The sequence below is a fragment of the Malaclemys terrapin genome, chromosome 10 (assembly GCF_027887155.1).
Source record: "Malaclemys terrapin pileata isolate rMalTer1 chromosome 10, rMalTer1.hap1, whole genome shotgun sequence".
NCBI classification, from domain to species: Eukaryota; Metazoa; Chordata; order Testudines; family Emydidae; genus Malaclemys; species Malaclemys terrapin.
The window spans coordinates 11517907-11543849 of record NC_071514.1 but is presented as its reverse complement, the minus strand read 5'-3'; the positions used below and the strand labels follow the sequence as shown (position 1 = coordinate 11543849).

At 43.2% G+C, this 25943-nt stretch overlaps 1 protein-coding gene across 2 annotated transcripts in view; it reads left to right on the top strand.

The window, feature by feature from the left end:
- MCTP2 (multiple C2 and transmembrane domain containing 2) overlaps window positions 1-25943 on the top strand; it is a 170439-nt gene that overhangs the window by 6106 nt on the left and 138390 nt on the right. The gene's annotated exons all lie outside the window — the stretch shown is intronic.

Genomic DNA, 25943 nt, shown 5'->3' with positions numbered 1-25943 from the left:
AATATTTCTAACCTCGAGGTCATAACTTATATAAGCAAGTATTGTATTTGAGAAAATTCTTCCTGGCCACTGATATGTGTTCCTCAATTTCAATATTACTTAAAGACATATGCAATGTATATGTATATGCAAGGGATAACCCTTCATGTGTACACGCTGCACTGATATAAAGCAAGTCTTTACTATTACTTTGCTTATTTCCTAGAATTATTAATTCTCTCTCTCAAAAAAAAGTTTATATCCATCAAACAAAGCTATCTTTAAAAATTTACCAGTTTAAGTCAATTTTTAAAACCCATATTTCAAATTCTGGGAATTTTTACCTTTTTTTTTTTTTTTTTTTTAATTCTGAAAGTGACACAACTGAGGATTGATACATCATGTAAAATGAAAATGACAATGAACATATTTGAAACATTCTTGAAATGTTTGAGGAGATTTATGCCTGTGTGCTGTGGTGTACCACAGAGATGTCTTAAAAAAGGATATTGCTTTGTATGTCTGTTAATGCCAGCTACAGTAGACTGATCACTTGAGGGTAATTATGTATCTTGATGTGAAGTTAACAGGTTTTGATTTGTCCATAACAAATCTAGACAGTTGAGGTTACAGTGCATCTTTGTCCATAACTAATCTAGGCAGTTGAGTTTACAGCAGGGGTAGGCAACCTATGGCACGCATGACAAAGGCGGCACGCGAGCTGATTTTCAGTGGCACTCACACTGCTCAGGTCCTGGCCACCGGTCCAGGGGGTGCTGCATTTTAATTTAATTTTAAATGAAGCTTCTTAAACATTTTAAAAACCTTATTTACTTTACATACAACAATAGTTTAGTTATATATTATAGACTTATAGAAAGAGACCTTCTAAAAATGTTAAAATGTATTACTGGCACGCGAAACCTTAAATTAGAGTGAATAAATGAAGACTCGGCACACCACTTCTGAAAGGTTGACGACCTCTGGTTTACAGTGTTAAATATCCACAGATTTAATTTTTTTAACGCTTCTGAGGAATAGCGAAACTTAAAACAATTAAGGTGTGTGTGTGTCCTTAAATTGTGAAATAATCCATTATTTTGTCACTATAGTTAAATAACAGTTATTAAGTGATCAGGGTGCAAAAATACATCTTGTGATTTTGCTTTTTATTTTAATTTTTAAAAAATATCTATAGATATTATAGGAGAAGAAAGATTGTTTTAGGGTTACCTTCACATCAGCAATATTGTCATTCTCTAAATCAGGGATTGGCAACCTTTGGCCTGCGGCTTGCCAGGGAAAGTCCCTGGCGGGCCGGGACGATTTATTTACCTGCAGCGTCTGCAGGTTCGGCTGATCACAGCTCCCACTGGCCGTGGTTCTCCATCCCTTGGCCCGCGCCACTTCCTGCAGCCCCCATTGGCCTGGGACAGTGACCCGTGGCTAGTGGGAGCTGCGATCGGCCAAATCTGCAGATGCTGCAGGTAAACAAACTGTCCTGGCCCGCCAGGGGCTTACCCTGACGGGCCGCGTGCCAAAGGTTGCCAATCCCTGCTCTAAATAAAGGGTGCCTCTTGTCCTTCTAGTTTATACTTGCTCTCCTTATGTGCTTCATTAAGGCTGATTTTTCAGAGGTGTTGAGCACAAGCATCTCTCATCGACTTCATTTGCTCTGTTCCTCTGAAAAACAGGCCCTTAAGCATGGACTCTTCAAGGATATAAAATCCTCTTTACTGCATTTAATCTGTACTGCTACATTGTCAGTTTGGACTTGTAAATATCCAGATATCCCTTCCAACGGAGAAGAAGCAAGCAGACACCCTACATAAGTAGGTAGGATGTGCTGTGCGCTCACTTTTGAGCCATAACATAGGCTGATGGTCAGGGACGGCTCTAGGTTTTTTGCTGCTCCAAGCAAAAAATTTTTGGCTGCTTCCCCCTGCCCCCCCATTGCACCCTCCTGCTGCCCCAGCCCTGGGTCACTGGTAACTCGCTCCCAGGGCGGGTCATTCAGCAGGAATTTTGGATGTGCACAGAACACAGACAGGATTGGTCCCATATGGTTACAGAACTGCAGTAAAGTGGAACAATTTTCAGCTTGTGTGATTGAAGGATATTTGGATGCATATTATAAGACTGTCCTACATAAATGAGGAAAAGTTGAGGTGCCTTTATTATTCTTTTGTTCCATTCTTTGTTTCTATGGGGAATTTGCCAATGCAATATTACTGTCTTCCTTTTAAACAACTAAAACTAAAAAAAAAAAAAAAAAAAAAATGGCTGTTGAAAATAGCAATTCCAGTCCTAATAATCACTGGGAAGCATTTCTTGCTCAATGTATTCTACTTTTTCTACAGCAAGTTACAGTGGATCAGTATATTTGATTTGGGAGAAATGAAGTAACAGCTGCCCAAATTGAGCTTGAGCACTCCTGAATTTTGAGGGTGTTCAAATCTGGAAGGCAGGTGCTGGATTCCCTTTCTGAATATTAGCTAAATCTGGAAAGGAAAAGTCAATTTCTGCTTCCATGGCTCAGAAGTGGAAATCCTCCTACGTGCCTGGTACTGTATCTAACTAAAGCTGCCCAGATCCTAGTAGAGCCTCCCCTCCCTTACTTTTCATTTTAAATTCTAGTGGGATCTCCCTTGCTAGGCTTCAGATAGAGGGTGCACGGTCCATTTAGTCCACCCAATTCTTTCTTTGGGGGAGAGCCCAGGGCTGGGGCGGCAGGAGGTGCGGGTGTGAGGGCGGGAGAATAGCACAGGGCTGGGGTGGCAGGAGATGCGGGTGGGGGGAGAGCCCAAGGCTGGGGCAGCAGGGGGGTGCAGGTGGGGGCCAGAGCTGGGGCAGCAGGGGGTGTGGGCGGCGGATAGTCCAGGGCTGGGGTGGGGGGCGGCAAAAAACCTGTCCCTACCATTCACAGCAAGCTGCAGCATGAGGTTTCAGTTCCACTCCTTCCCCCTCCCTTTCCTGTTAATTGCGGCCAAGGGAATGCTGGGAAATGTAGTTCTTTCCCTGCTCCAGGGCTGGCTCTATAGGCAGGGAGCTAACCAAGGAACTACAGCTCCCAGGGCCCCCTGTTGGTTCTCAGCTCCCATGCTGGATTCTTGCGCCCCTGCAAATTTGCCGCCCCAAGCAACTGCTTGCTTTTCTGGTGCCTAGAGCCGGCCCTGCTGATGGTAATATTTAAGCCTTGGAGTTTTGCTAGTGCCCCTTATTTTAAAATTATCTATTTATAATGCTTTCTTCTTGTATCTAGGCGAGGGTGCATTGATGATTTGATCTAAATAATGTACAGATTGGTTTTTGTTGAATTCAGTGATGAGCTCCTTCTTCATCTTCTGTTATGTGGGCTCCCTGGCCAGATTCCTTTCTACAGCCACAGAAAGAATGAATTGTTGCTTTCAGTTTGGATTTGGGATCCATATACATTACAAAAAATGTTTTTTTTTAAATATTAATATATAGGGTTTGCGTTCTGTTTTATGTGTGTTGTGTGTGGACTCATATTTTGGCCAAGGGGAAGAAGGAATATCTTATTCATATTCTTGCTGGGCAATAATATTTCCCACCCCTGACAATCTATCTGAGTTTTGAAATGCTGACACTTAGCTCCATGTTGCCCCTTACAATGAAATGAATGGGGAAAATGTAATTTGGAAGGTAAATATTTCATTTACTGGACAATTTAATTCTACACATGCTTGGTTATCCTGGTGGTAATTTTTTGGAAATAAGAAGCCTCTTCTACACTAAGCTCTCAGCCAGAGGAAAAAATAATTTCCTGCTGTTATTACATTGTGGAATAGGATCCAGCCACAGCACTGTGCCCTTTCTTGGGCTTAGAAGCAGCTGCTCTTATTTATTCCTCCATTCTCTTTACACTGTGCTGCTGTGACAGGCTCTCAAGCCCCCTTCCAGCCCACACACAGGTAGGGACACACCCAGCTGCAATTTCACACACATGCTGAGATCAGTTTTGCATGGGAAAGCTCAGCTAAGGAACCGCCCAGCACTCAAGTGCACACCCCTCTGGAGTGTAAAGCCCAAATTGTATCACTTTGCGCGGCACAGAGAACCGTATAGCATAAGCTCATAAAATTCGCTCCCTCCCTCAATGTGGAGGAAGATATGCACAGCTTTTCGCGCCCCTCCCCCCCCCCAGTTATGAATTCCACAAACTGGTTTAAGAGAAAACAAAATCAAGTTTATTAACTACAAAAGATAGATTTAAAGTGATTATAAGGATTAACAAACAGATCAAAGCAGATTACCTATCAAATGAAACAAATACGCAAATTAAGCTTAAGATACTAAAGAAAAGTAAAAAGCAACAGAGAGTCCAGTGGCACCTTTAAGACTAACAGATGTATTGGAGCATAAGCTTTCGTCGGATATGAAGTGGGCATTCACCCACGAAAGCTTATGCTCCAATACACCTGTTAGTCTTAAAGGTGCCACAGGACTCTCTGTTGCTTTTTACAGATCCAGACTACCCCTCTCATACTAAAGAAAAGTAGTAATTTCTCACCCTAAATGTTGTTTTAGGCAGATGTTCTTGAAGGCAAACTGCTCTTGTTTGCAGCTTTAAACTCCAGGTATTTCTTTCACAGACCAGACACCTCTTCCAGCGTGGATTCAGTCTCTCTCTTCCCCCCCCCCCTTTGTCTTTGTTTCTGAGATGTTCACAGCAGTCATCCTGGGGGTGGGATCAATGAAGAACAAACCCCTGATTATGTCCCTCCCCTGCCTTAAATAGGTTTTACGTATGGTGGGAGTCCTTTGTTTTCCAGTGTTTTCCAGGGAATCCTTGGTCTCCCCCCCCCCCCCCCCCCCTCTCCCTCCCCACTCTCAGTGGAAAAATACTGGTATTCTATCATGGAGTCCAGTACCCAGTGTCAAAGCAGCCATGAATCAAAGGTTGTTTGTAGCATCCCAGGAAGGTGGGAGAGTAGCATCTTCAAAGATGCTATTGTTCTCTCTACTGGTCTATTGACTTGTCCCCAGCTAGCTGGCCAGACTGATTGCATTCTGTCTGGTGGGCGTTCCCAAGGTGCAAACACTTTTGTAGTACAGATGTATAGTCAATATTCCTAACTTTAGATACAAAAATGATACATGCATACAAATAGGATAATCATATTCAGCAAATCATAACCTTTCCAATGATATCTCACATGCCTTATCTTGCACAAAAGAAATCAGAGTTATGCTATAATCATATTATAACAATATTTCTATGAAGAATATGGGGTGTAGTGTCACAATACCTAGTGTGGAAGTTATCACCAGTCAGTTCAGTTTTAGGCCTGGATATTATAAGCAGACTCTGTTGTTTGATCTCCTATTGGTGATAGATGAAAATCAGGTGTTCATGCTGATTTATTAGATCAGTCAGCTGCCTCCAGTACTGATCATCAGATGGTGTAGATCAGTGTTTCCCAAACTTGGGACGCCGCTTGTGTAGGGAAAGCCCCTGGCGGGCCGGGCCGGTTTGTTTACCTGCCGTGTCCGCAGGTTCGGCCCATCACGGCTCCCACTGGCCGCGGTTCGCTGCTCTAGGCCAATGGGAGCTGCTGGCAGCGCATGGGCCGAGGGACGTATTGGCTGCCGCTTCCAGCAGCTCCCATTGGCCTGGAGCAGTGAACCGCGGCCAGTGGGAGCCGCGATGGGCCGAACCTGTGAACGCGGCAGGTAAACAAACTGGCCTGGCCTGCCAGTGGCTTTCCCTACACAAGCGGCGTCCCAAGTTTGGGAAACACTGGTGTAGATACATATCTGTGGTCACCAGCAGCGGTAGACAGAGCTGCTCTTAAATGACTCAGTCCTTTTCTCTCTGATGATATCAGAAGCTAATATTTTGCAATTGCTCATTTGTTCCAATGTCTCGCTGCTGGCGTTCCACATAGTACTATCCTGCCATCCCTCCAGTTCAACATGTTTATGGGACTGTTAGGAAGATGAGTGAGGAAATACCAGTTGTGTCTTCGTTCAGCTAATAACTTCCTGCTCCATAGAGCGAACCTTTCTGAGCCTGCCACTATGGCAGGGATTGGCAACCTGCGGCCTGCCAGGGTAAGCCCCCTGGTGGGCCGGGCCAGGCCGGTTTGTTTACCTGCCGCGTCCGCAGGTTCAGCCGATCGCGGCTCCCAGTGGTCGCGGTTCACCTCTCCAGGCCAATGGGGGCGGTGGGAAGCAGTGTGGGCCGGAGGATGTGCTGGCTGCGGCTTTGCATAGCCCCCATTGGCCCGGAGTGGCGAACCGCAGCCAGTGGGAGCCGCGATCGGCCAAACCTGTGGACGCGGCAGGTAAACAAACCAGCCCGGCTCACCAGGGTGCTTACCCTGGAGAGTTGTGTGCCAAAGGTTGCCGACCCCTGTTCTAGTGTTTAAATGTTCCTAGTGCCTGATATGATCCATGCAACCCTGCACATCTTGCAATAATGTTATTTGAAAGTTAATCCATCCTGTGACATTAATCAGACCAAATTTGGGAAGGAGTAAACATTTTCTGCTAGTTACACAATCTGCAGTGAAACCAGTCTACTTTCTAATCTGTTTATTAAATTTCATGCAATTCCTATTTCAAGACTGGTCACATTTGAATAAACATTGAGCAAGGAAAGTTGATCTATATCCAAAACACTTCAATAAATTAAGAAAAATACATATAAAAACTTGTTGGCTCTTGTCTATATCTAGAAGTGTAGATATGGACAGCTGGAGTGAGGATAGTTCTTATATGCATAAGCAAAACATGAGCGGTCAGAATGGTAACTAAATCCATTAAAGGTTTAGGTTTAAACTTCCAATACTCAAGCTTTGACATTGAGAACTAAATAATAAATAAATACAAGCACAAGGAAGTAGTGCGATTGAATGGTAGATTAATATACCCCCCTCCCCAGTTAAGCTCTGTTTTTACTTTGTAATTACAGGGAGAGGATAGTCATAAGACTTATTTGGCCTCTTGCATGCACTTTGATCACCTCAGTTATACCTCTGAATGAGGCTATGAAATGCTTAGTAGGCAGTTTTGGAGCTCTCTTCATCTCCCATATTGCCCTCTCTCCATCCCTGCACTCTGCAACACATGCCAACAGTAGAATATTTGCTCAATTTCCACCTTCATTTTTGCCTTTCTGCACCTCCCCTGTCAAGAGCTCTGACATGGCTCCAGGATCTCTCTTGAGTCATCAGAGACTACCCCACTTCCAAGCTACTGTGGCCTTCTTGCTGCACCCTGGACATTTGCCTTGGCCTTCTATGACTCTTGGAAAGACTCCCCTTTCTCATGTGGGATGTTAGTTATATACAGGGAGTCCTCAGACTTATGATGCCCGACTTATGTTGGATGCCACTTACGGCGCTTTTCAATTGACTGCTCGTTTCACCCCTACGATGCTTGATTTGCATAAAGTTTGCTTGAAATCACTTCCTGGTTGCGTTATACTGGTGTGGAGCTGGAAGGGGTCGCTTCTGATTGGCTTTGAGACAGCAGGGTAGTTTGTTGCCGAGTAGGGTTGCTGCTTGTTTTTGATTGATATCCCAGCCTTAAAGTTGGGCTACACAGTTGAAGTGAGAATTGACTTAAGCATGGATTTATGTGCTGTATTTTGCCCCACAAGCCATGTCTCCTGATTTCCAGTCCAGTGGCAAGACCATCCTTCCTGACAAATCACTAGTTAGAGCTGGCCTCCATAATTACTTGTTATTCTTGGGGTTCTATTCTTATTGTCCAACAGCTGAAATCTAGAAGGAGACATTACTACAATAATGATTTATGATCTGAATAACATGCCTTGCAAACAATATGCATTTTAATAAAGCAGGGTAAATGTATACTTTTATCATCAAAAAATGTAGGCCGTATTTACAGGATGGAAAGCAGTGACTCTCAAAAAGATTTGGGGCTGGTGGTGGATGATTAGCTGAACATGAGCTTCCAGAGTGATGCTGTGGCCAAAAAGACTAATGTCATCCTTGGATGCATAAATATGGGAATTTTGAGTAGAAGTAGAGAGGTTTACTTGGTTCTGCCTCCGTGCAGAAGGCTGGACTAAATGACTTCTCAAGGTCCCTTCCAGCCCTATATTTCTATGATTCTGGGTTATTTTACCTCTGTATTTAGCATTGGTGTGACCGCTGCGCGAATACTGTGTTCAATTCTGGTGACCAGAATTCAAGAAGGATGTTGATAAATTGAAGTGGGGTCAGAGAAGAGCCACAAGAATGATTATAAAGGATTAGCAAACATGCTTTATAGTTATAGACTCAAAGAGCTCAGTTTATTTATCTCAATAAATAGAAGGTTAAGGGGTGACTTGATTACAGTCTATGAATGTCTACATGGAGAACAAATATTTAAAAATTGGCTCTTCAATCTAGTAGAGAAAGCTGAAGCTAAACAATTTCAGACTGGAAATGAGGGGAAAATTTCTAGCAGTGGCAGTAATTAACCATTAGAACAATTTACCAAAGATCATGGTAGATTCTCCATTACTGGGAATTTTAAAATCAAGATTAGATGTTTTTCTAAAAGCGAGACCCTAGGAATTTTGTTGGGGAAGTTCTACGGCAGGGGTCGGCAACGTTTGGCACGCGGCTTACCCTGGCGGGCCGGGCCAGTTTTATTTACCTGCTGACGCAGCAGGTTCGGCCGATCGCGGCCCCCACTGGCCGCGGTTTGCCGTCCCGGGCCAATGGGAGCGGCGAGAAGCCGCGGCCAGCACATGGCTCACCCGCGCCGCTTCTCGCCGCCCCCATGGGGCCGCGATCGGCCGAACCTGCCGCGTCAGCAGGTAAATAAAACTGGCCCGGCCCGCCAGGGTGCTTGCCCGGCCCGCCAGGGTGCTTACCCTGGCGAGCTGCGTGCCGAACGTTGCCGACCCCTGTTATACAGGAGGTCAGACTAGACAACCCTTCTGGCCATGGAATCTCTGAATCTTACAGTGAAAGATTAAAGGAAGTCATTTAAACTATTTAGTTTATTAAAAAGAAGTTTGAGATGATTTAATTATGATCTAGAGGTACCAGTGCAGGAAGAAGAGATCTAATGTTAGCGGGCTCTTTAATCTAGCATACAAAGCCATAACAAGATCCAATGGGTGGAAGTTGAAGCTAGCAAAGTTCAAACTGGAAATCAGATACAAAATTTTAACAGTGAGGGTAATGAAAAATTGGAAGAGTTTACCAAGTGATGTGGTGAATTATCCATCACTTGGAGTTTTTAAATTACAATAGACTATATTTCAACCATATGTTATTGGGCTGGAAGCATGAATCACTGGGTAAAATTCTGTGTTTGTCATATGTTAAGTAGGAGGTCAGGCCAGATGATTGGAATGATCCCTTCTGACCTAAAAACCCATGAATAACTCCACACAATAAGTACAGTGTGGACACTGGTAGCTCTGAGCTCACTACACAACGTTCTACAAATGTCCCTCAGAACTTGTCTGGAGAGACCATCCTTAATGGGAGAGGAGATTGATCTGTTTCCTTGGGATTTAGATGGAATAATGCTGTGGTTTACACTATCCTAGTAAATTTTTGTTAGTAGGAAATACACTGTTATTCCTCAGACTGAGATGAGAACAGATGCCTTAAAAGATCCGAAAGTGAAATTCGGACTCTGAATCATCAAGGACTCTATTCCAAACACTAATGGAAATAAAAGTGGCATCATCCAAATTTAAAAAATCAAGTGTCCCTGCCTTTGGGAGCTGTGTGGCTAGATTATTAGTAGCTACGATGCCTTGGTGACATAGATCCATACTGTTGAATTGGGCTTTTGGAGAAATTGCAAAAAATGCTAAGCAGATAACTTTAAATTAATTTCCAATGTGGATAAGGTGAGCTCCAATATTGTGCATTTTGACATATTAAAAAAATCCTACTGCATTAGGCGTAATAGAACGTAGCTTGAGGTGGGGTTGGAAGTGAGGGACTTCTTTGAAGCCCAGCTCCAGTTTTATCTGTAAGTGTTGGGACTCAAAACAAGAGTGCACAAGTTGCAAGTACATAGTGATTTAATTAAACCAACCTTTTCAAATTCATTTAAATGGGAAATTGTGAAACAGAATTTGCTGCATTCTCTTGTACATATTTGCTTTTTGAAATAAGGGCAAGATAAGAACATTTCTGGTAACATGCCAGGGACTAAAACATAAACAAACAGCTTTAGGAGAATCAACTCACTGTAGATTGCTAAAAGCTTGTTCTGATCTCTGGGACAGAAGCAACATCAAAAAAGAGAGACCCATGCAAACAAAAATGGTCTCTGCTTGAAAAGTATTTTTGTAGGGACATATGGATTTATCCTGCCCTTTGTGTATCAAACATTTTACTGTCCCACTTCCACGGGAACAATGCAACTTTCCTAACAAATGTGCAATCCTTTATCGGCATGAATCTGCTTTGTTCTGCTTGAAGCAGTAGCTCGTATGCATCAAAATGGTTACTATGAATGCAGTAAATCCAATACTTAATTTGTAATGAAAGAGGTGCCCTGGCTCAAGCAATTCTTTTACGTTCTTAACTGATGCAGCATGCCCAGAGGTGCCGGGGCTGTGAACTTCCAAGCCTAGTGGTGTTGGGGTTCAGCCCTGGCACAAATTAAGCACTGAGTAAATCCACTATGAACAAGCGTGATTATAAACCCTTTCGTTTAGATGATTTCTGAACATGGGGTAGGGTATCATCAGTGTGCAAGATCCCTAAGTAAAATACAGCAGAATCCCACCAATTGATACGCCTTCATATTCTGGTGTCTAGCTAGCGTAAGCAACTGGGCCAAGTTAGTGGAGTTGCATCCTCTTAATATCAGTAGTCAGGCCCAAGGTCTTGAATGTATCTCTCTTCTTCGTGTGTTTTACTCAGTGTCTTGTTAAACTTTATGGTGTCTCTGTTCCTTATTATCCAAACTACTGTTTTCTTCAGTAGCTCATTGCTACCTATTACAAAACAAAATAGGGGAATCTTAGGGGAAGTTATGGTGGGTGTACCGCATCCTCCTTGACATCTTGAGTCATTTTTGCTTTTGTTATACAAGATTAATATTTCCAGAAGTGTTTCCTAATTCTGCGTGCCTCTTTTTGGTTACCCAGCTTGATAAACATAGTTCCTTATTTTTGGAGTTGTTGAAGACCCATAATCCTCAAGAGAGAATTCAAAATAAGATCAGTGCTTTGCTACTGCACCTGTGTACAGTATGACATGCAAAACCACTATTGATCTCCTGGGGATTTAAGAAATGTTGCATATGTCTTTAAGTAATATTGAAATTGAGGAACACATAGTGGCCAGGAAGTATTTTCTCAAATACAATACTGCATATATAAGTTATGACCTTGAGGTCAGAAATATTTATAGTGGCTGTGAATGGACCAGGGATCGGAAACCTTTGGCACACGGCTCGCCAGGGTAAGCACCCTGGTGGGCCGGGCCAGTTTGCTTACCTGCCGCGTCTACAGGTTCGGCCGATCACAGCTCCCACTGGCTGCGGTTCACCATTCCAGGCCAATGGGGGCTGCGGGAAGCGGTGCGGGCTGAGGGATGTACTGGCCACCGCTTTCTGCCGCCGCTTTCTGCCGCCGCTTCCCACCGCCCCCATTGGCCTGGGACGGTGAACTGCGGCCAGTGGAAGCCGCGATTGGCCGAACCTGCGGATGCGGCAGGTAAACAAACCGGCCCGCCCCGCCAGGGTGCTTACCCTGGCGAGCCATGTGCCAAAGGTTGCCGACCCCTGGAATAGACCCTCTCTGGATTAGAATCCAGGCATTGCCTCATTTTAACTCCCTTGGAAGAGGCCACCCCTTCCTTTGCCTCAGCGATTTTTCTGAAGAGTCTCACAAACTCACCATTTGAACTTCTGCTTGTGTTCTACTACTAGGTTATCCATCTGTGAACTAGTTGTACATTGAATGATGTGTTAACTAATCCTCATGCTCTCTGAGCCTCCTTTAAAGTGACAGTGCAACAAATGGCACTCAGGCCCCAAAACATTCAGGTGTACCGACAGATTTCCAAGCCATAGTGTTGCGAGGGATTCAGAATTCTCTAAACTGTCTTATTTTTCAATGCAATCTTTTAATTCTGTGTGAATTTTATATCCATTTGGAATTAACATCCCTGTTTTACAAATTACAATATGCAGCACAAATAAATTGTTTGCTGCTTAGAAAAGCCAGGGCTCTCTTAAAAAAATAAGAACCGTTAAAAGATGAGATTTCATAAACAGTTTGGGTCTGATATCCTGCAAAATTTAGCTTTTGTTTTTCTTCCTCCATCCTTCCTTTGTCATCCTCATGTGGGTGAAGGGAAAGTGCAGTTTACTTTCTGTGTGATTTAAAATTACAGCCTCACTCTCTGACTAACAGAAAATAATGTTAAGAAACAGAAGTTCAGGTCTTAGATGTGAAGAGATCTTTAATCTTACAAGTCTGAGTGGAGGTATGGGATTCAATAGTTCCTTGATCTTTATAATGCACTCTTTCCCTAAACTTTGCTGCCTGGATGCTGGGAAATGGAGCACTTTGGGATAAGGAAAACTGGGCAGCAGAACAGTTGCTTAGTGCAGTTTTTTGACCTGTTCAAGGCAAGGTTAAATTGTAACTGGCAGTTGTATAATGCCATTCCTGCTGTATGATACTCATCATAGAGGTCCTGTTAATATTTGCTGTTGAGAATCTTTCTTAACAAAAAAAACACACTACAAGGTCACACTGTTGACGCCGAGGCTATTGTATGGCTAAAACATGTGATGCCTACATAAGCCCTTTTTCCTTTTTTTTTTTTTTTTTTTTTCCTTTTTAGACTGTTTCATCTCCCTACTTTATATTTTGAACATATTTCCATCTTCCTTGTACCATTTGTGCATCCTCTAATAATAATTGTTAGAGATGTTGTTACAGATTTCCCTTGCTAGAGTGCACAGCTGCCAAGTTTCAAGGAGTTCCATGTGACATCTTATGCACGTTATTTAATTAGTTAATTTGCATATTCCAAAACAATTTGCATTTAGGCACAAATTTCTACTTTTTTAAGCTTTGTGCAGTTAGAGCTGATGAAAGGTAACAACTTATTTGACTTCCAGTGGAAACAAATAACTGATTTCCCTCACAGGATTGGTTCCGCTGAGCAATTGTGAGAAGGCAGGTCCTTATTCCTGGCACCCCTCAGAATTAAAGGGAGGGGTTGGCATAGTGGCAGGTAAATATAGGTCTAAAGGAGGTGCAGTTGCTGTGCAGGAAGGAGCTGGAGGGAGTTATTGGAGTGAACCTGGAGGAGTTAGCCCCATTAGCCCCTTCTATGCATCAGTTCCAGTTCCCACCCTGTCTTTCCATTGGCTCCTGAGCCTCATTCAACCCATTAAAATCCCCCATCATCCCCACTCACATTCTGTTTCCCTATTAACTCCTAACCTTTCCATAGCTCCCTCCAGTAGCTCCTGTCCCACTCACTCTTAGCTTGGCCAATAGTCCCCGAGTCCTCCGAGCAGCTCCTTCTTCCCCTTGGTACCTCCCATTAGTCTGTTCTCTCCCCTCTGTGGTGCAGTCTTACCAGACACGTCCTCTGTTGAGCTCCATGCAAATAGGAACTGGGAGGTAGGAGTAGAGAGTAGGCAAAAGAGGAGGCACCGAGGCTGCCTACTCTTACTCGGCAGGTGCTCCAGCGACTTTGGTGGCTCTCTCTGTATGGTATTTGTGTAGTGAGGGTACTGTCTAAATGTGCAGCTTGCTGTGAGCCTGATGTTAGAAAAACAACATGAAATAAATAAGACTTTCTGCCTCCCATGGACAGCTATGAGGCATGTTGTCTTGTGCCTTGCTTTGCGTGGTAGAAAGAGTGGAAAGTATTGGTGAGAAATTTTATATATAGCATTTCTTCTGTTTTAAAAGATAATGTAAGAAGTGAAAGTAATAGCTCCACAAGTTGGAGGCAGGTGCATATTTTTTTTCCACTAACTTTCACTACCAGGTACTATTTTAAGATGCCTGTAACATTTGACGGTTCAGTTACTGCCCAGAGTTAGTTTGCTTCTATGTGAAAAGAAAAACAAGCTCTTCAGATTGTGTAAGGAGTCTCCAAGTAGATAGGGCTTCTTCCTTCCTCTCTCCAGTCAGGACTGCAGACTAATGAGTACATGATTTGCAACTCATTGTATATGCGACCGATTATCTTAAAAAGCAAGAGCCCATGGCTTAAAATACCCAAGGATCTCGGTGTACAAGAAAAAACACAAAAACAAATCTTACAACAACCTTTGCAAAATAAATATGTTGTTGTTAAGTTCAGTGTTTGCCCCTAGAGTTTTATATTATGACATTCATCTGCAGAGACCTAGATTTCCTTCAGATAACATGAATAAAAGGAAGTCTGTTTCTGTTCATCTGTTTTTATTCAAGCATTGCAGCATGCAAGAGTTGTCTTTTGTGAAACAGTTAGCATTTAATGTACTGCCTAATTTAGTGTAAAGTGATGGTAAGAGAGGAATGGACCAAACAAAAAGACTGTAGTATACATGATTTCAATATCTCACTGTTTTACACCTTTTCTAGCCAAAGGATCCCAAAGTGCTTTTCAAAGAGTTATATAATAACAGAGAGAGATCACTTCCAATTGAAACTGCAGGAAAAATTTAGGAAGACAAAATGTAATTGCTAGAGTTTGAATTTGGCTAAAACACTTAAACCCCTACAGTTGCAAAAAGTCCCATGAAGTCTTTAATGACCATATGTGATTAGGACTTTATCTACACATTTGCACCTGCAGTAGCACAGTAACACCAGTGTGGGACACTTGTTAGTACTGACACAGGGGGAAGAATAGTCTGCGTCATAGCTGCATCATTGAGGTTGTAGGTTTCCTATCCACATTTTGGCCCTGTTTAGCTTATGAGATAAGAGATCACAGTGCCGGGAGGTATGGCTATAAGTCTATCCACATCAGTGCTTCATTTTGGCATCAACCTGTTCTGCAAGAAAAATTAAATGATTTAAGCAGCCAACATTCTAGGGATAAAATCGTGACCCTGTTGAAGTGAATGGGGCTCAGATTTCCCTCTAAACATTTAAAATAAAGTCAGCACATGTAAGAGGAATTGAATTTGAAAGCTCAAGGATAAACTGATAAACTTGAATGCAAACAAAGGACTACTTTGCAAAAGTATTTTCATAATCCTTGTGATTAGGATTGCTTATCAGAAGGAGGCTATGTTTCCAGATAAGTAACTAAAAGCAAACCATTAAAATGTAAGTATGCAAAGCTTTCTGTCTCTAAAACTACTTCCATATAATGGTAATGATTTATACTTGGGTGAGGGTCTGTAAGCAGTGATAGGAAAAGTCTGGTATATCTAACGTGACCTGTTTCATATCTAACACACTTTAACATACCCATTGTTCTCTTTAATTATTGCAGCCAATTGATAGACAAACATGACTTATTTGCCCTTCTTTTTTCCTTTCCCTTCGAGAGAGGAGTTTATACTCCAGTTGGTATAACCTGTATGCAGAGGACCAGAAGAGATGGGTTATGGCAGAGAAAGGAACTAACAGGAGGGTGTAAGAAGGATACACCCATAGCCTCCTGTTGGTTGCTTTTTCTGCTACACCCCTCTCTGCTGGCACCATGTTGTTTGTGTCACAACCATTCATTGAATCAAATTCAGAGATTATATTTAAACCTAAGGGGGATTATAGCCATTTGGTGGCCAGACACCCATGTATCTACATCAGGGGATGGCAACCTTTGGCATGTGGCTCACCAGGGTAAGCACCCTGGTGGGCCGGGCCAGTTTATTTACCTGCTGACGCAGCAGGTTCGGCTGATCGCGGCCCCCAATGGCCGTGGTTCGCCGTCCCAGGCCAATAGGGGCGGTAGAAAGCCACGGCCAGCACATCCCTCGCCTGCGCCGCTTCCCGCCGCCCCTATTGGCCTGGGACGGTGAACTGCGACCAGGGTGCTTACCCGGCGAGCCGCGTGTCAGAGGTTGCCGACCAATGATCTACATCAATACAAATAACTATTGTTGGCAGGCAAAGCCGCTGTTTGTACAAGTGTAACTTATCTTTGCTTGGAACCAGTTTAGGTGGACCTAATGCACTGACCCCTCTGTCTCCTAGGGCTTTACACTGGTGCAGCTATGCCAATGCCTACCATCAATGGCAGAAATCAGGGGAAAATTCCTTGTGTAGACAAGGGCTACATTATTTCAGCTTTCACGGTGAGGGAGCTGGAATGTGTAAAGTTGCACGAGGTTAGCTTCAGTAAAGTTTCCTTTGAATTGAAACCAGTGTTAAGACACATGAATAAAGAACATCTTCCTAATAGCCTCTATCTGTCACTTGTTGGTCTTTTCAGCTACTAATTATAAGAATTGTTCTAAATGTTGAGTAGTGGTTAGTCATAGCTGAAAGCATCCTAATTTAAGCATACGGTCACAAAGCTTGTTGGTATGCAAACCGATCCTTAATTTTCACTTTCATCGTATAAGAAATTGAATACAACAATTAGAATATTTATGAAAGGCATAACAGCAGTGCTCATGTGCTCACTTGCATATACTTGATTTTTACTGCTTTTGAGGGTGGTACTTAAAAAGTTTGCTGGGTAATGTTTCAGTGTAAGCCTACAGGTTCAGTTTATCATGTTGTTCCATGGGGGCTTGTGGCAGTAGTGGGGTGAGTATTCAGAATGAATTACAGCAACACATTCCGCAACGATGGTGCATCATATTGTAACTCAGCATGGCACTCTGCACCTATTTACTAACAATTTGCACTTGTAGGTGGTCTTCCATCTGAAGATCTCAAAGCACTATATGCTAGTGAATTTAACGTCATGACACCCCAGCAAAATAGTGAATAAAGATGAATTAGTTTACATAATTTATCTAAACTCTCAAATGAGCCTTTTGACAAAACCCCTCACAAGAGTGTTTTAAGGAAACTTAATAACCAAAGTAATATTCAGTTCCAGTAATCAGAAACAGGTAAAGAGAGAGAAAATAAAGTGGGAAAACATGATCAATATTTGTCTTGGCCTAAGGTTAACTATGGAGTGCTCCACATTTTCATACTAGGACCAGTGTTGTTCAGTATAATTATTTATGGTCTGGGAATGGAAATGAAAAGAAGTGGCAATATTTTACATGACATAATTATTTAGGTCAATCAAGACTAGAGAAGACTCTGAGGAAGCTCAGAGGGACCTAACCAAATGACCACATGATCACACATGAAATTCAATGGTGACAAAATCAAAATAATGTAAAGTAGAAGGAATAATTTTCAACTACTTGTACATATTCAAAATATACTGTAACTATCCAGGAAAAAGTGGAGACCTCAAAGAAAACTAATTAATGTGTTGAGATAGCCAAAAATCAAACATAGTGCTAGCATACCTAAAGAACAGAAGAGAAAATGCTAAAAATGTTTAGTCATATAATGGCGTGCTCTGACCTTAAATACTATGTTGAATTCTGGTCACATTGTCTCAAAACAAAACAAAAAAGCAGAAATAGAGAGGGTTCAAAGTCAGGTGACAGAAATGATTAGAGACATCTAAAGACTTCTGTATGAGGGGAGTGAGAAAAGGTTGGAACAATTTAGCGAGGCTATGAGTGTGTATAAACATAAATAGTATAGAGATGGGAAATAAGACACTCCTATTTATTCTTCCTTCTAATACAAATAAAAGCCCAAGAGGACATTCAATGAAATTGAAAGGAGAAAAAAAAAAAAAATTAAATTGACCACAAGAAATGCTTTTTATGCATAATAAGCCTGTGAAACTCCTTGCTACAATTAATGCCAGAGACGAACAAAGGGGGCTGTGTTGGGGCTCAGGCTCTGGCCCAGGACAGTTTTTCTTTGGATAAGTGTGATTGCTTAGACCAGTGTTTCCCAAACTTGGGACGCTGCTTGTGTAGGGAAAGCCCCTGGCGGGCCGGGCCGGTTTGTTTACCTGCCACGTCCACAGGTCCAGCTGATCACTGCTCCCACTGACCGCGGTTCGCTGCTGCAGGCCAATGGGAGCTGCTGGAAGCGGCGGCAAGTACGTCCCTCGACCCGCGCCGCTTCCAGAAGCCCCCATTGGCCTGGAGCGGTGAACCGCGGCCACTGGGAGCTGCGATCGGCCAAATCTGTGGACGTGGCAGGTAAACAAACTGGTCCAGCCCTCCAGCGGCTTTCCCTGAACAAGCGGTGGACCGGCTTTGAGAACCACTGTCTTACACAACATTATTTTTAGATAAAAACGAGGAGTCCAGTGGCACCTTAAAGACTAGTAGATTTATTTGGGCATAAGCTTTCATGGGTAAAAAACCACTTCTTCCGACGCAGGTAAATATCATGACAGCAGTGTATGAGGTGCAGTGAGTTTGTCAGGCTTACTAAGAGTTGCTGGCACGCATCAGTTGAACCACCAATGGGCCTCTGTGCCACTCACTTACTCACTCCCCACCTAACCTCTTCCTGCCCTATCTCATCATCGGTCTTAACATTTGGTAGTCTATAAACAGTTTTGTGCCTTGGGGAAGTAAGAAATTGTAAAACTATGGGGGTTTAATGCTATCAGTGGCTAATACTTTTGATGTCCAACATTGTGGTACTTGGGTCAGTCTGACAAGTGCTTGTAATGTCAGAGTACTGTATTGTGTTCCTTAATATGGTGTGGGTTGGGCCAAGTTTTTTCAAACATTTCTTGGATTATATTGTCGTTAGGAAAAAAATGATATTCCTTAGATTGGTGGGACAGATTTTGAGACACACAGATCCTTTTGGTCATGAAGTATTTTGTTTTTATGGTGATGATGATGATATTGTATAAGTTTCAGAGTAGCAGCCGTGTTAGTCTGTATCCGCAAAAAGAACAGGAGTACTTGTGGCACCTTAGAGACTAACAAATTTATTAGAGCATAAGCTTTCGTGGACTACAGCCCACTTCTTCGGATGCATATACTGATATTGTATAAGTTATTGGAGAAACACTTTTTATTCATAGTGTTATTTGTAGAGTGCATTATACATTTATAAGGGTCTGCACCATAGCAGCTATCATTCAGAGGGGCCTGTTCTACAACTATTGTTTACTGAGTGAAATGCTTACTATCATGAATCCTTTCATGGAGAACTATGCCTGGTAATGTTTGCAGGATTAGGCTGTATGTTAGATAACGAAACGAAGACAATAAGCCGCGGTAAATAGTCAGGAAAGTGTGTGCGTGTGGGGGGGAATAATGGAACGGGAATAGGAAACACAGCTCTTTGAAGAGCCTTGTTCATCTAGGGAAGCAGATGTTATGAACTGGTACTGTCTTTAACAACAACATTTTGAATGTGACAGGTTTGTGTGCGAGAGAGCAAGCGAGAGTCAGCAAAGCAGAAGATGCTGGATAAAGATGAATTTGAATTTCAATAGTGTTATTTTATGGCATTGCCTACAAACATGTTTGGCCTGGTAATTCTAAATGATGTAATGTTGGAAGTGGAGGCCCTATGACTGTGAATGTCCAACCGTGTTTGAAGGGGGAAGGTTTCTAAATGAGAACTGTCAACAAAAGCAAGCTCAGTATGGCCTCCTATGGTTAAAGCATTGCACTGGGATTTGAAATCTGGTCTCAGTTGCTGGATTTGCCATGGACTTCCCTGTGTCCTTTGGCAAGTAATTTAGGGCCAGATTTATTTATATTGCTCCTCCCCACAAGTGCAGCATGCTTGCTTCTCCCCTTGATTTCAGCTGGAGTTGTGGGCACTTACCTTGCTAGAAAACAGGATCCCTGGCCTCTCTGTGCCTCAGTTCCCCACTGTTGAGATGTGGATAATTCTTCCTACCTCACAGAGGTGCCATGGAAGATATATTCATTTAGGCTTGATCTAAACACTGTTTTTGTACCTGTATAGCTATCTGGGTTAAGGGTGTGACTTTTTTTTTTTTTTACCGAAATAATGGCACAGCCATTAGTGGAAACAGTTTTATACCAGTACAAAAGTGCCATACACCAGTGTAGTTTATTCTCTTTCCTGTATGGGAATAGCTATACTGGTATAAGTACCTTTACACTGATTTAACACAAAAGCAGTATTGCCACTCCCAAAATGCTCACAAAACACAAATTAGGGTCCCCCCCAAAATCAAAGGATTAGGTTAAAAATCATGAGATTTTAAAAAACCAGAACAAAACAGGATTCTTTTTATATTCCTTCTGACTGATAATTTGTTTTATTTTAGCTGGTGGTAGAGTTTTGAAAATGTACAGTAAAATTGTACAAATGTGGTTTCAAAAGTGTTTTCCTGTGTTCCAACCAGGTCTGATATTTGTCCTGCCTGACATTTTTACAAAAATCGAATCCTCCCTGTGCAATTTATTAAGCTCCTTTCACATATAGGGGCCTTACAAATGTCCAGTATATTTGGTCGCTGTTTTCTCAGGATGTGGTAAACGCCTTTCTCGCCCCCACCTCCCCCCCCCCCCCGACTCATGGGCAAACAATGCTTGCACACACATAAGTTGTTTGTTTCCACAATGACCTGCTCCGAAAGGAAACCACTTTCCTGCTCGATTACTTGGAATATCACTTATATAGCGAAAGCAAATCCTCCCAAAGGAGTTGCACTACAAGAATAATTGTGAAGCATTTGATACCAGTAAGTGTCTCAGCCATTAAGTGCCTAATCCAAAGCTCACTGGAATCAGTGGAAATCTTTCCAAAGACTTCAGCAGGCAACGGATGAGACCCTAAGAGAATTACATGTACTTGAAGGTAGCTTCTTTGTTCCCTTTGTGTGTAAATCAGCTTTGGAACTGATGGAGCATTCAGTGCAATTTTTAAAGTCTGCCCAGGAAAGTGTGTTTGGGGATTCTTTTTTCTTTTTGAGTCAGGTTGTTTGGATATCTATTTCTGAGATTGCATGCTATTAATGCTGTAGTCAATAAGATTTGTATTGATTTAGCTCATTTTTATTATTGTTTATATTACATTAATACCCAGAGGGCCAATTTGGGATCATGGTCCAGTTGTGCTAATCACTACAGCGAGGAAAACACAGTCCCTGTCTAAAAAGAACAACGATATGGAGGGAGAGTGACAACCTTAAAATCTATCGATGAGAAAGATTGTATAAGTATATTATGAGGTCAGCAGGGACCCATATGGTCACCTAGTCTGACCTCCTGTATAACACAGGCTAAAGAACCCCACCCAATAATTTCTGCATCAAGCCCATAACTTCTAATTGAGCGATGGATTCTAGAAAGACATCTAGCCTGGATTTTTATATACATTTTCTAACTTTTTAAAGTTTTATTATTTCCTCAAAAATATCATCATGCCTCAATTGTCCTTTGGCCTTACTGCATCAACGTTGTCCGACTGCGTGTCGGCACCACAGCAGAAATGGGTCTGGAGGGGAGAATAGTAGCCTTATGCCTCAGTGAGCACTGCATGCATGAGGGGTGGGATCGAAGAATGTTCAAAGGTGTTTGTGGGAGGAGCTGACAAGTAAGCGACTGAGGCTGGCGTCATTGGCGGAGAAGAGGAAACAGGGTGAGGGGCAAGGCGATGCAATAAGGGCCATATCCAAAGCCTATTGAAGTCCACAGAAAGAGTCCAACTAACTTCAGGCAACTTTGCACCAGCCTGCGGGAGACAAGGAGTGGATATGTAGGGAGGGGCAGAGTTTAAAATGTGGATTGGTGGCTTGTTAACCAGCAGCTGGCTGGTTAAATTAAGTATATTTATCTCATGTTGAAAGCCATAGCTTAGTTTGTAAAGAAGTGTACGCAGAGATGGGTTCCCTAAGTATGTTGGCCTCAGTTATTAAACGCTCTGTGGCCAAACTAGTTGTGTTCCACCTCACAACTGTTCTGAAGTCCATTAAAACATTTTTCTCCCTTAGTCCTCTCAGAGGGTCTGGTTTTGGCCATTCTAAATGAAATTAAAAAGTATTTCTGATGTCACTAGTCTCTCTGATATCAGTGGGTCTATTCTGGGGGCCTTCTGATTCAGTGGATGCACTATACCAGGAAGTGGTGATGGAGAGCGAGCCCACCACACACTCACCCTGCAACAGTGGCTCCTGTCCTACAGAGCTGGGCCTGACTCCTCGATCTGAGCCTAGTGATATGGTGCACGGGGTCACAAATGCCAATCACTCAGATTTGGCCTCACCACCTCTCCATCGTGATGGAGGAATATGTACTGATGTTCATCCATCGTTATCGATGAAGACCTCAACAACTCATTCTTTCGATGACCGGGCTCTGCGCGTTCGAAGATGACTGATCAGTCCGATTCGGGCGTGGAACGTCCTGCCACATGTCGGGCAGACATGTAATGGCACTGTCGATGATGTACGAACAGCTCTGGACTTGCGCAGCGCACACTTTTTTTCAGCCTTAGCAATACACCTCGCCTCAGAGGTATTACTGCCTGTGTGAATGAGGCTGCGTCATGCTGGACGGTTCAGTGCGAAGGTTTCCCATGTGGCGGTGTTGATCTCGAAGGACTTCAAAGAGGTCTTCAGCATGTCCTTGAACCGCTTCTTTTGTCCTCCATGGGAGCGCTTTCCCTGAGTGAGTTCTCCATAGAAGAGCTGTTTAGGAATGCGTTCGTCTGACATTCTCGCGACATGTCCGGCCCATCTGGTCTGGGCTCTCATCAGCAATGTGTGAACTGACGGCAGACTGGCTCTAGGCACTTTGTCCTGCCATCTGATTTTTAGAAGCTTTCACAGACAGGAAATGTGGAAGTGATTGAGCCTTCGTGCATGACTCCGATAGACAGTCCACGTCTCGCAGGCGTACAGCAGAGTTGGAAGCACCACTGCTCAGTAAACCTTCAGCTTCGTTGGTAGGCTGATCCCTCGACGTTCCCAAACATTGGAGCGCAATCAGCCAAATGCAGAGCTGGCTTTAGCAATTCTGCAGCTTACTTCATCATCGATTGACACTGCTCGGGAAAGGGTACTGCCCAGGTACGTGAAGTGGTCCACTGTCTGAAGTCTCTGTCCATTTACAGTGATGGATGGTTCTGAGTACGGAGCGTGGGGAGCTGGCTGGTGCATAACCTCAGTCTTCTTGATGTTAATGGTGAGACCGAAGTTGTTGCATGCAGTTGAAAACTTGTCCATATTGGCTTGCATTTCTGGCTGTGTACTAGCATTCAGAGCACAATCATCGGCAAAGAGAAAGTCTCGAAGTACAGTTTCCTTCACCTTGGTGATGGTACGCAGTCGCCTCAGATTGAATATTTTCCCGTCAGTTCTATACTTCAGGCCTACTCCTTCAGTGCAGTGTTGAAAGGCATCAGTCAGAGTGGCAGAGAATATCATGCTGAACAAAGTGGGTGCTAAAACACACCCTTGCTTGACGCCGTTGGTGACTGGGAAGGCCTCAGATGTTTCACCGTCATCCAGGACACGAGCCATCATACCGTGATGAAATTGATGTACCATTCGTATAAATCTGTCTGGACAGCCAAATTTCGACATGATCCTCCACAGGCCCTGGTGACTGACAGAGTCAAATGCTTTCATGAGGTCCACAAAAGTGTAGAGTTCACGATTCTGCTCTTGACATTTCTCCTGTAGCTGACGCACAGCGAAGATCATGTCAATAGTCCCACGTCCTCTGCGGAAGCCACACTGTGGGTACGTCTTCACTTACCGGAGGGTCTGGCGGCAGGCAATCGATGTTCTGGGATCGATTTATCGCGTGTGGTTAAGACGTGATAAATCGATCCCGGATCGATCCCGGAAGTGCTCGCCGTCGACGCCGGTACTCCAGCTTGGCGAGAGGAGTACGCGGCATCGACGGGGGAGCCTCCCTGCCGCGTCTGGACCCGCGGTAAGTTCAGACTAAGGTACTTCGAATTCAGCTACGTTATTAATGTAGCTGAATTTGCGTACCTTAGTCCGAAGTGGGGGCTTAGTGGGGACCAGGCCTGTGATTCTGGCAGTAAGTCCTTCTCCAGGTGAGTGATCAATCGGTTCAACAGAACCTGTGCAAGAACTTTCCCCACTGCAGAAAGCAGCGAGATTCCACGGTGATTGTTGCATACCTGGTGATTGCCCTTCCTCTTATAGAGGTGCAAGATGGACGCGTCTCTAAATTCTTGTGGATGGTTCCCTGCTTCCAGAAGGACTGAAACAGCTCAGTGAGTTTCCGTAGCAGCAAGGTTCCACCGACTTTGTACACCTCTGCTGGTATGGCATCTGACCCTGGAGCTTTGCCACTTGACAGCTGATTGATAGCTTTCTTCACTTCGTCCTCTTCTGGTGAAGCATCCATGGAGTCATTGACTGCAACCTGGGGCAGCTTGTCAATGGCCTCATCATTGATGACTGAGGGGCGATTGAGAATTGCTTCAAAGTGTTCGGCCCATAGTGTTCACCTCTCCATCGTGATGGAGGAATATGTACTACTTGCATGAAGAAGGGTCTACAGGATCTATGGCTGGGGGGATACGTGTTTGAACAAGTTTTACTTTGTGTATGTGTGTGTAGATTAAAGTATGTCTCTTTAATCGAATTCAGATAGTATTTTACAAATTCATGCTTTCCTTGCCTTCAAGCACCTTGCATTTATAGCTCTTGCTGGGCAAAACCTTCAAAGTGGTCTCCTCCAAAGAATAATTCTGTCTTGTAGTGGTGTGTTTCTGTGGGGAGGGAGGGACTTCCAGGGACAATAATGAGTGCAGAGAATTCAGGGACAATAATGTGTGCAGAGCATGTTATTAGCTGTGCATCAATTGAAGCCTGGATTACTAGACTCTTAGCTGTTGCCTTGAGCCATCACTGTTCACTCCACCTTGACTGAGTGGCAGTCCTCAGTGTTCTGTTTATGAGTTGGTATACTGGGATGCCCAAGAATTTGCTGAAAGTTTTAGATAGGATGTGCAGGAGATACTCTCGCCAGAGCTATTCTTTGTGGTCAACATATCTGAAGTACTGTTCCACGCTGAAGTGTCAGTAGAAGAGATTTTAGAACAAATTGATACATTAAACAGGAATAAGTCATAGACCAGATAGTATTCACCCAAAAGTTCTGAAGGAACTTAAATATGACATTGCAGAGCTACTACGTGTAGTATGTAATCTGTTGTACAAACAAACCTCTGTACCAGATGACTGGAAACTAGCTAATGTAATACCAATTTTAAAAAGGGCTCTAGAGGTGATCCTGGCAATTACAGGCCGGTAAACCCAACTTCAGTACTGGGAAAATTGGTAGAAACAATAGTAAAGAACAGAATTACCAGATACGTAGATATCCATGATTTATTGGGGAAGAGTCAACATGGCTTTTGTAAAGGAAAATCATGCTTTACCAATCTGAGAATTCTTTGAGGGTGTCAACAAGCATGTGGATAAGGGTGATCCAGTCAACATAGGGTACTTGGCTTTCCAGAAAGCCTTTGACAAGCTCCTTCACCAAAGGCTCTTAAGGAAACTAAGTAGTCATGGGATAAGAGGGAAGATCCTCTCATGGATCATTAACTAGTTAAAAGATAGGAAACAAATGGTGAAGCCAGGAGGAGAAGACAGGGATGGATCATTCCAACTGCCCTGTTCTGTACACTACCCATGAAGCTTTGGTACTGGCCATTGTCAGAGACAGGATACTGGGCTAGACAGACCATTGGTTTGACCCAGTATGGCATTTCTTATGTTCTTTCAGGCAGGAAAGTGTGCAAAGAAGGTATACTAGCATTGTAATTTTTTTCTCATGAAAACATTACCATGAGTCAAATCTTTGTTTACAATGTATACTAAGCCAATCACTCTTCCAGATTACAGTAACTCTAGTAGTTGTCAAGTTGAATATTTTAATTCATAAAGTTTGATAATCCACAATATCTGGTTTCAGTTGGGGAAAGAGTGGAAATCGCCCACTTCTGGTGATCCTAAAGGAAATGGGCCTCACATAATCTTTACTATCATTCCTTAGTGTAG